This window comes from Carassius auratus, unplaced genomic scaffold (genome assembly GCF_003368295.1).
Source record: "Carassius auratus strain Wakin unplaced genomic scaffold, ASM336829v1 scaf_tig00001753, whole genome shotgun sequence".
NCBI lineage: Eukaryota > Metazoa > Chordata > Actinopteri > Cypriniformes > Cyprinidae > Carassius > Carassius auratus.
The window spans coordinates 1,454,803-1,466,781 of NW_020523394.1; the positions used below are offsets into that span (position 1 = coordinate 1,454,803).

At 39.2% G+C, this 11,979-nt stretch overlaps 1 long non-coding RNA gene across 1 annotated transcript; it reads left to right on the forward strand.

Annotated features, from left to right (window-relative positions):
* Positions 1-9,538: 9,538 nt before the first annotated feature.
* On the forward strand, positions 9,539-10,220 carry LOC113069543 (uncharacterized). Its single transcript, XR_003279750.1, has 3 exons — positions 9,539-9,715; positions 9,813-9,998; positions 10,113-10,220. It is a non-coding gene; the product is annotated as an uncharacterized LOC113069543 (long non-coding RNA).
* The last annotated feature ends 1,759 nt before the right edge of the window (positions 10,221-11,979 follow it).

The window sequence follows — 11,979 nt, forward strand, 5'->3', positions numbered from 1 at the left end:
TTCTTAGTGTATATCTAAAGAAAGAAGTTAGAATTGTGAGACAAAAAAGTGAGATAAAAATGTGCAGTTATTTTCCGTAGTGGAAATAAGCCTTCATAGAAATCTTCTATGTAAATAACAAGTTGGAATGTTTGCCATTCCAAATCGAACCAACATCATCATTGTAGTATTGCATACTGAATTATGATCTGCCTTCATTTGTGTATTTATCTGCATATTGAATTGTGGTCTTTTATTTCTATTTAACCCTGTTTTTACACTCTATTACAGCATTAAATATAGACTTTAGCCGAATGAAACCTGGAGCTCTTTCCCATACAAACTCTGTTACTCTTTCCATCTCTTCCTTATGCTGTCTAATCATCTCCTCTCCTCAAAAAGTTATCTATAGTCAAGTCGTTTTGCAAATGCATCAAAGAGCCCAGATAAGAATGCTCTTAACTGTTGGATGGTCAATTAGGAAGACACACATGCAGTAAGTTTAAAAAATATATAAAAGTCAGAGGAAATCCAGAGATAGCAGGCTCTGAAACAGACACACAGTGATAAGCTGATGTAACCTAAGGAAAGGCATTGCTGTTGCTCTAGCCTCTGTCTACACAAGCTGTTTCTGTGTCCACTTGTCTAATCTAGTGGGTGGACATTTGTCGGAAGAATGCCCAAGGTATCTTTTCTAATGGTTTGACCTGGCATTTGATTTGTCCAGCACCTGTTGGCTGTTGTTAATCTTAGTGTGCAATTTCCGGTTCACCTCAGTGGTAGAGTTCACCAAGAGAAATGGGCAGCAGATGCACACCACAGCAATTATGAAGGATAAACCCTAAAAGACAAAGACCTTCCACAGTTCAGGTTTCACCTGCAGTACGAATGCTATATGAGCTGGTTAGTCATTTGATGAGAGTTGGAAGGGTTTGTGACTTGCTGTGGTGCTGGTTAACCATCTCACTTGCACAATCCTTTCTTCACTTGTCCACTAATAGACTAATGTATATATAGACACAGGCTGTTCAGACTTCAAGTCAAAATGACAAATTCTTATTTTCTGCTCAACTTTTAGGTAAGGTTGTTCACACAACCTTTTAAATGTGGCCCAAATGAGATGCAGTATTTGTATGGACACTGACACTGGCTGGTTTGTGATCTACCATCCATTTCCCAGATGGAATGAACACTAGGTGCAGTGAAACACCAAAACTTTTATACGTGTTCACAGAAATTGTAATTTGCATTTCCTTGCACAATACTATGTTGTGGCCTCAAAACACATTTTCTATGGTGCATGATTTGTAAACTAATGCATTTTTATGTTTGTGTCACATAACCAAATCCATGTGTATTGCTATTTTGGTTGCACTTTATTTTACAGAACGTGTACTAACATATACTTATAGTGTACTTACAGTGTATTTATCTAAGAAAGTTCTGGTAATACAAGGTAACTACATGGGGTAGGGTTAGGTTTAGGGGTAGGTTCAGGGTAAGTACCTAGTTATTACATAATTATCGTGATTACTATAATAAGTACGTAGTATGTACATGAGGAACAGGACTGTAAAATAAAGTGCTACCTCTATTTTGATGTAGTAAACTTGCTTGGTAGCTCACCTGGAACAACACTGCACTTTCCATGTGGAAAACTAAGATGCATGAGTCCTATGAAACATGAATCATGGTGAAAGAGCTCCAAGACAAACAAAAATGGCATGATTTATTCAGTAAATCTATTTATATATATTTTTTTGTTTATACTATCAGTTAAATTTACAGTAGAGTTTAGAGTAGGTGATACTTTATTCTCAACTTTCAATCACCACTCAGAGGACATTTTCTCGAGCTTCTGTGATATGTACAACTACCAATGTAATAAAACATTACCATAATCATGTTAATTTCTCTCACTTGACACACTTAGTCTTGAGTCTTTTTCTTTCACACCATGTATTTGGAAGCTAATACTTTCAAAAAGTCCATAGTTGACTAGTGTGGTCGATGCCCTTTTAGAGGTGCCTCTCCCTATTTTAATAGCCACTTTTCCACTGTCGGGCCAGTGCAGCCAGGGCTTAAAATGGGCCGGGCTGGGCTAATAGCCTCGGGCCAGTAGCACCACGGCCAAAATAGCACTGAGTTTCCACAGTCAGGCCTGACGCTCCGCTGCGCTTCACTAAAACCTGCCCTTTACACGCCTCTTATGGAACAACATCACGTAACCCCAACATTTCAGCAACATAGAGAAGTTATAAGGAAACTAAGAAATATGTCACTGAATAGCGCGATCACAAAACGAACTGTTTATTTGCATGCTTTTTTAAATATTTAAATTCAAACGCATCAATGTTTTACTATAGAATAAGTGATATATTGATCATAATGTCTAAATTTATCAGGACTCAAAATTAGTCACACGGAAATAAATTAATTTGTATTTTATTTATTTATTTTTAATGCTGAAGCGTTATGAAAATAGCCTGCTTATTCAGTCGAGGCTGTTTCTGTTTGTTTGTAGTCACAGTAGCCAATATAAGTCACATTTAGAAAGAATGATAATTTCTCTATTTTTATAAAAGCTATCGAACAAAAACCATTATTATATTTTTTTTTATGACATGGGCTACGTGGAGCTAAGCTCTCGGCACGAGACTTATGACAGATAATACAAGTTACTAAATAATTACATGATTGTGATAGAGAATAAGAAGCTGACGTCTGATTTCTCCAGCGGTCATACTTATAATGATTTCTATGGCAATGTTAATGCCTAGAGTCTTTTGCATCATTTTGTATGGTGATTATAATCCACATCGGATCAAATAATTTCAAACATTCGCCGCTTACTGAAAGTGAGTTTTGAGCTCAAATTATTTTCAAAAGTTTTTAATGCTGGTGTTGTAGATTTTAGCTTTCTGAAATGATCTGCGGTGCTGACGCTCTCCAGACGCGGAGATACTCCGCCTTTGTTCATAACCACTCCTCTAGCCCCAGCTAGCCCACTATGGCCCAACCTTCGGCCAAAAAACCCAGGCCGTTGGCCCCGAGGAAGCCCCGACGAGGCACGATCAAGCCCCGGAAGTGACAGTGAAAATGCGACTGGCCCTGGCATGCACTATCATGCCCACTTTTGGCCCGACATTGGAAACGCTGTTACGCGACAGTGGAAACTAACATTTTAGTTGTCAGTCATGTGTTTCATGTCATGGTGATGAATGAAGCATGCATTTATGAAAAATGTTGTGTAAGTTTAATCTAAAAAATGCATGATTTCTGTTAGCACTGGCACAGTTCTGACAAGGAGCATGTTTGCTGATGCATAACCAGTTTAATAACACATTTGAAAGTGGACAGAATCTGAATTCATTGTCATTTCTGCTGATCATAATGCCATTCAAAACAAACAAAATGTTAGGTTTGCTGAAATTGTAAAGTGCAGGGGTAGAGGTTGGGTTAGGTGATCAAAATGTCTCAATAGTGTATGCTTATTACATCAGGTAACTAAGATTTGAAACATCAAAGAATCACACAAATGTAGTGTTCATACAAGGTGCAGTCACCTTCATATGACATGTGTTTAGCGTTCCGAAAGTCACATTGCCATTCTCTGAGGACCATCCATTTAGTCACTCAGTGCTGTCTCTTAGCCCTCCAGCAATGGCAATTTATTTGCAGTGCGTGGCTTCAGATCGAAGATGGACATCCTCATAAAGTCCAGTTGATGGATGCACTCTGCTTCAATTCGGCCATTGTAGAACTGTTGAAAGGCCACACATGTAGTTAAGAGATGCATTGTGTGTCTTTGCACCCTTGAATGGTCTGGCTTCATGTTAATGTTGATAGATGAGCTGACACTGATGGTACTCTCAGCCTGTCCGTCAAAAAAAGTAGGCACTGGCATCTGAGTTTGACCCCCTGTTTGTTTACAATCTTGGACAATTAATTTTAGTTATGCTCTGATACTAATTTCTAAGTACTCTTCTGACAAATCAGACATTACCATTAATCATTCAACTATGTTTAATTTCTTCTTCTTTTTTTAATCTAATTGTTTTGTTGTTTTTTTATACTAAAAAGCATAATGCTAATGTGTACACCATCATAATTCTTAACAAAGATTATATATATATATATATATATATATATATATATATATATATATATATATAACGTGTGTGTGTGTGTGTGTGTGTGTGTGTGTGTGTGTTAGTGGTGGGCATAGATGACATCTAGATTAATCTCATTGTAATCTTGGAATTAATTTAGATAAATCTAGATTAAAATGGCTCATTTGAATTCTGCCAAAGGCATTCAGAATATGTGTGCTACCCAAATAATGACTAAAAGTAAGTCTTTTAGAACAGGTTTCTCAAGCTAGGTGGTGTATTAGAAAAGGGGCTCATCTCCTGTTTCCAAAATGCATCACAAAGTGCCTGAGAAAACTGTAAACTAATTCCACATTGCACAAGCTTTCGCCTGTTTCACACATACTCCATCTGCAGTGCATATGCGTTTGGTATTTTTTTATGCATCCATGTTAACGGATTCCAGGTTCATGTGGTTGTGGTCTGTCAGTGCGTTCCAGTAGCAGTGCGTCTGCAGTAGTGCAGTGATTGTTTATGTACTGAGTAACGGACTGCAAACGCGTCATGTGTCACGCACATCGAGTCTGTGCTGCACCACATACGTAACGCACACGGACTGCATACACACTGCAGATGGAATATGTGTGAAACAGGCGGTCATCTTGTCAAGGTTTACATTGGGAAGCTTCTTAAAAAAAAATAAATAATAATAATTCCCTGAAGCAAACCCGGCAGCTTCAACTGCATCCATGTTAGCACATCTCGTTTGATGTGGTAATTTATTTCACAGTAGACATACACACAGGTTCGAAGACTTGTTTCTCGCACCCTACAGTGCAATTCGGCTAGGTATACATCCACGCTAAAATATCAAGGTGGAAGTCATCATAGCTCGCATAGTATAGATCCAGCTCCCAACCCTACTTTGAGAATAGATTAACGGCGAATTTTTTTTTCTTCACCCGATAAGAATCTCCCATTAATGGAGCACATTTACACCGACAATGGCCCACTAATACAGTATATATCTGTTTCACACATATTCCGTCCGCAGTGTGTATGCAGGTGCAGGTGTATGCTCGATCGGCTTTCACACAGGACGCGTTTGCAGTCCGCTACTCAGTACGTAAACGATTGCTGCACTGCTGCAGATGCACAGTTACAAGAAAGCAACTGGAATTCGTTAACATAAGTGCGTAAGAAAATATGCAAAGCATACGCACTGCAGACGGAGTATGTGTGAAACAGGCGTAAGATTGTTTGTACCTTGTGGAATTTGGAATTAGTTTACAGCTAATATATATATATATACCACCACTAATATATATATATATATATATATATATATATATATATATATATATATATATATATACATATACACACACACACACACACACACACACGCACACACACGCATACACACACACACGCGCACACACACACACACACACACACACACACAGACACACACACATATTTTTATTTTTATGAGTTTTATGATTTTTTGTATTATTATGATTTGGTAAATGTTAAAAGAAAACTTTATGCTAAACCACATAATAACATTATATAAATATATAATATATTTTAAATTACATTCAATGTACCATCTCAAGGGATCATACATTAAGACTGTCAGTCCATAAAAAGTTTTAAACCCAAAAATAGATAGATTAACTAACCATTAATTATACATTTTGTACGATTAAGGGACCTAAAATATTGTCATGCAGAATAAGGTATTAATATGTGCTAATATGTAGGGAAAGAGTCCTCTAGGGGTCGCTATGGGGAACACCTCATCATGACAAATGTCTGCAGCACACATTGAAAAACACCAACAACTCGCTGGCCGGTGACAACCCATGACGTCACTACCGGTGCAACTATAGTATAAATAGGTGCCGGGAGAACAGGTCATCAACTTCTTCATCTGAAGCTTGCTTCCAAAGCATGTCAAGAAGCTAGAGGACGCAGTGTCTCTTGTTCCCTACTCAGGGAACCATGCCTACTTATGTAACCTGAGACGTTCCCTTTCAAGGGAACTTCAAGTGCAGGCCAGAACCATAGCGAGCACTAAGTAACAACTCTCCTATTTCCATGGGAGTTGCCCCTGGGCAATAGACGGCCGTCTGTGACATTATCCCTTATGGCTAAAGGCCTAGGATACATACCCAAACTTACCTGTTATGGCCGAACTCCTGGGCCCGGGGTAGAGCTCAAGGCTTGGAATTAAGAATAGATTCCTTTAAAGGGATACGACCAAGAGTCTAGCATTACACTGGGCCCTATCGGCACTGTTCGCATTTTCCTGTCCAGCACCACGTCGTTTAATTAGCAAATGGATTTGTGCCCATTTGTGCACCCATGGGCATGCTGGTCTAAAAAGAGGTGTGTTCAGGCGCACTGTTGGCACATTGCTATTTTAAGGAGCTGAAAATAGACCAACTCAAACTTGGTCTTAAGTCTAAAGTCAATGGCGCAATATTGTTTTGTTATTTCAGCCTATTACTACTTATAATGATGAATTAAATTGGCTAATTAATTGAACAATCGTGCCAATACACATACGTATATATTAACTGGCCCGTTGCGTGGAGCTTTGGTGGATTCTTGCTTGTCCCGTAGATGATCTTTAACGCTTTAACTTCACACACAAGCAGATCGGTTTCTACGCTTCAGCTTTTCCGCCAACAAATTCCGCCATGTAAATAGTGATACACCATGGCGCGAGTGCATCTTGCTCTTAAAGAGCCACACAGATGGGAAATCAAAAATTATCTGTATTACAGTGTATGATGTAGCTGTCCATCTGTGTAAACAATGTGCAAAGTAATTAAACCAAAAAGTACACGATTTATAAAGTTATTGGCTTCTAAAGTAAGGAGTCGACTCTGAATCGCTGAAACAAGTCGTTATAGATTTCAAATCTTTTGCCCATCTCTATGTACGTCACTAGAACACTTTGCATAATAATAATCTCCTCCTACCGTCTTGGGAGAAACGGAACTCTGACCTGCCCCCCCCCCCCACACACACACACAGACGCTCTGGTTGGTGTGACAGCATCATGTCGAGGATACAGTGTGTTTTTAATTGTAAAGGCAAGTTTGTTTTATTTTCACTGCCAAAGAATGAAGATAAGAAGAACCAATGGCTAAAATTCATTTTTACCACAATCCCAAAATCCCTTTTGTTGTGTTGACAACATTTCACTGATGACTGCTTTTCTAATCTCGGTGAGTACAGTGGGATTTTCAAAGCATTTGGCCATAAAAGAGGGTTCATTACCAACTTTATTTAGAACAACGAGCATCTCCGAATCACAATGCGAAGTACTCAACTCAACGAAGAGACATGAGAGAGATATCTATAGAAAGCTTGACATGTCTACTTTAAAACTAAACATGTGCTGCCGAAAACAGATATTCTGTGATAAAGTAAACCATATGAAAACAACGTGATGTCTGTTTTTCATGTCTCCCTTCATTATATCTAATGTGACCACGCCCCCGCGCTGAATGCACTATTCAGATTCAAACTGAAGCGCGCGGCTTGAATACACCCACACAGAAGAAAAAGCAGCGAGACTGTTCACGTTTTTTATTTTACTGTTTGCTTCACGGTGAGAGGAATAAGACATAATTCACCCCAAACAGATGCTAACGCATAGTTTACCGTGGAGGTGTGTGCGGAACAACCAATCAAAACTGACTATGTTAGTTGACCAATCAGAACACAGTATGGGGTTTAAGGAAACTGAATCTTTTGAACAGCTTCGCATGAACCGTTTGGGGATCTCTGAGAATTGAGGTAATTTTAAAATGATATTTTGACAAAATGACAATGTTTTTTGACCTTGGGTGGATTTAAACCTAATGTACAGGACTTATAAACAGTGATAGGAAGCTTAGAATTTTCATCTTACTGGCTCTTTAAAGGGAATGGAAGATGACACTCTGATTGGTTTATTGAACATTACGCCCATTACTTATTAAGAGAATAGGGACTATCCATTCCAATAATTCGCCCCGGCACACGGACCGTTTTTTGGTCGTTAAAATAGCAAAAGTGGATTTGGACACACCCTGAGTGCACCTGCGCCATGCCCTTTACACTTTGCGTTTAGATCATTAAAATAAGGCCCACTTAGTCTTGGCCTGTCACACAGGGGCTACCGATTGCTCTTCCGTAAGCTTGCTGAAGGAACTGTCTCAACGGATCCCTAGTAGCAACACCCTGATTAAATACGTATCTTGTAGATATATAGGTGGAGTGGTGCCCATGATAAACAGGGCTTTTCCCAGCTCAAGATAAGGCACGAAACAACCGCACAAAGCCCTTACTGTATAGGTTTTTAGAAAAGAACGCAGACTACTACAGTAGCTTGCAAACTTACCACAGTTAAGAGTTTAGAAAGTGCGCAAAGACTTCACATGCAAACTTACCATAGCATGGATTTTAGAATAACGTTATATATAAGGGGCTCTTGTGGCACTCTGAAAGAGCATCTCATAGATGGATTTGTACTTCCCAAAACCAATATGTTTGAGAGTCATCAACTCGATCTATGGTATAATGCTGGATTGGCTTACAGTAAATATCTAGCTGAGGGGAGGAGCGAACACCCAGCTCTCAAATGAGAGGGAAGCTCGACTCTCTGCGTGTTCCAATGCTGGGACGGGCAGCAGTAGGTTACCTAGCTGAGGGAACATAAACCCTCTCTCATGAGACATGGGGCTCGATCTACAGCATGATCGTTAGAATCAGAAGGTTAAGCATACTGCAAGCTAGCCAAAAACTAGTTCATCTGATGCTGGTGGTTACAGGTGCTCTGAAAAAAACGGAGAACTCTCACATGAGAGGAGATCTCCAAATTCAGAAAGGAGTAGCGCGCTCATAGGCAACAATTTTGGTAAAGGGGAGCGCTCCCAAACTACCACGAAAACAGCGCATGGAGCAAGGAATTCAACTCCTAAGAAGGGGGGAGAACTTGAGTGCCTTAAAGGAAGCACCATGTTCACAATAACACTCAATGCTGATAGGAATGATGCTTCAAAATGTGTTAATAGACACACTGGTTGAGTGGAGCCCAAGGTACCAGGGTCTAAGCAACTCAGAGAAAGGGAACGAAGCTAATACACTTAACCCTTACCATACAGGATTTCACAAAGTGTGCAGAGTCTTGCTTGCCAACTTATCACTTATGTGGATTTTAGAAAGTGTGCAAAGTGTTCAACGACTGGACATAATACTGGACATAATATCAAGCATCCGGTTTCTGAATCCAATGATGGGGGGTGCTCACAGAGGGCCTACCTTAGAAAGGACAGAAATCAACAGTAACGTGTCACATGTACATTCCTGTTTTCCTTATTTTGTCCTTCTTCTGCCTGTCTTCATCGTGTGTATTCGTTCCCATCTGTGTGTCATTAATTAGTTAATTTGTTCCCAGGTGTGTCCCATTGCGTCATGTGTTTAAATAGCAGACAGAGGACTAAACACAGGGAACACTGTTAAATGTATCTGACATTCCTGTGTTCGTTGTCTCCTTGGTTCTTGAATAAACTCCTTGAAGTATTCTCCAGTGTCTCCTCATATCTTCCTGCCTGAGAGTCTGTGACAGAACAGCAGACTGAAAAGTAAAGTGGTGACTTTTCTCCCCGTGTTTTATTTTCTGTTTCTTCTGAAAAAGGGGTTTTGTGTTTGTTTGTTTCTTCCTTCTGTTTCTTCTCGCAGTGATGGAGGAACAAGCCATGTTTATCGCCATGGCTCAGTCGAGCCCTGATCCAGTCATTCGTGTGTTCGCCCTCACCATCTCCCTCGAGGGGGGAAATGCTTGTGGCGCTGATTAGCCCTCAACTGGCAGTTCCTCAGCCCATTCAGCCGAACATTAATATGGCAAGCCCATTGAACATTAATGTGGTAAGGGTGTTCTGTCAATTGTATGTTCCTGTTTTCCTTTTGTCATTCATTTGCCTGTCTTCGTCATGTGTATTCGTTCCCAGCTGTGTCATTAATTAGTTAATTTGTTCTCAGGTGTGTCCCATTGTGTCATGTGTTTTAAAAGTGTTCCCTGTGTTGAGTTCTCGGTCTGCTGTTAAATATCATCTCTGTGCCTGTGTTCGTTGTCTCCTTGGTTTTTGAATAAACTCCTTCAACATTCTCCAGTGTCTCTTTGTTCCTTCCTGCCTGAGAGTCTGTGACAACATGATTAAGTAATGTTTATTTAAAGGGCACCTAGTATGCCCTTTTTACAAGATGTTATATTAATCTTATAGCTCTCCTGAATGTGACCGTGAAGTTTAAGCTCAAAATACCATGAACCGAAATACCAATTCAATTCAAGTTTATTTGTATAGCGCTTCTTACAAAATAAATCGTTACAAAGCAACTTTACAGAAAATTATGTTTCTACAATATTTAGTAGTAGCTAGTAGTTTGTGCACATTTGACAGGATTTTAGAAAAAAATAAAAATAATAATAATAATACAAGACGTAGTCAGCTAGACGATGAACTATCAATATTATTAATTAAGTTATTATATGATTCAGTCACACATTTAGCAATAATTGTTAGTTCTGTTTGTTGATTCAAGGTTAGCATCATCTGGGGTCCTCTGAGAGTCAGCATCATCTCTTCTCAGGTGTTCTGGATCCAGACTAGAGCTTGTTTAAATCCTAGTTACATCCCGTGGCGAAACATAGAAACAAAATACAGACATCATTAGCATAGCTGCTGATCCAACAAAGTAAAATTAGTTTAACCCAAGTTAATGAATAAAAATGCACCTTTGAACAGATGCAACTACACTCACAATTAAAAAGATACATTATTCGAATGCTTGGTGAAAGAGATGTGTTTTTAATCTAGATTTAAACAGAGAGAGTGTGTCTGAACCCCGAACATTATCAGGAAGGCTATTCCAGAGTTTTGGAGCCAAATGTGAGAAAGCTCTACCTCCTTTAGTGGACTTTGCTATCCTAGGAACGACCAAAAGTCCAGCGTTTTGTGACCTTAGGGTGCGTGATGGGTTGTAACGTGGTAGAAGGCTAGTTAGGTACGCTGGAGCTAAACCATTTAGGGCCTTATAGGTAAGTAATGATAATTTGTAACTGATACGGAGCTTAATAGGTAGCCAGTGCAGAGACTGTAAAATTGGGGTAATATGATCATATTTTCTTGACCTGGTAAGGACTCTAGCTGCTGCATTTTGGACTACCTGTAGCTTGTTTATTGACGAAGCAGGACAACCACCTAGAAGTGCATTACAATAGTCCAGTCTAGAGGTCATGAATGCATGAACTAGCTTTTCTGCATCAGAAAAAGATAACATGTTTCGTAGCTTGGCAATGTTTCTAAGATGGAAGAATGCAGTTTTTGTAACATTGGAAATATGATTTTCAAAAGACAAATTGCTGTCTAATATAACACCCAGATTTCCGACTGTAGAGGAAGTAACAGTACATCCGTCTAGTTGCAGATTGTAATCTACAAGATTCTGTGTAGTGTTTTTTGGTCCAATAATTAGTATCTCTGTCTTATCCGAATTTAATTGGAGAAAATTGTGTGTCATCCAATCTTTTACATTTTTAACACACTCTGTTAGCTTAGATAATTGGGAAGTTTCATCTGGTCTCGTTGAGATATATAGCTGAGTATCATCAGCATAACAGTGGAAGCTAATTCCGTATTTTCTAATAATATTACCAAGGGGCAACATATATATTGAAAATAGAAGGGGACCTAGGACGGATCCTTGTGGCACTCCATATTTTACTGATGATAAATGAGATGACTCCCCATTTAAGTAAACAAAATGGTAGCGATCGGACAGGTAGGATCTAAACCATCTTAGAGCCTGCCCTTGAATACCTGTATAGTTTTGTAATCGATCTATGAGT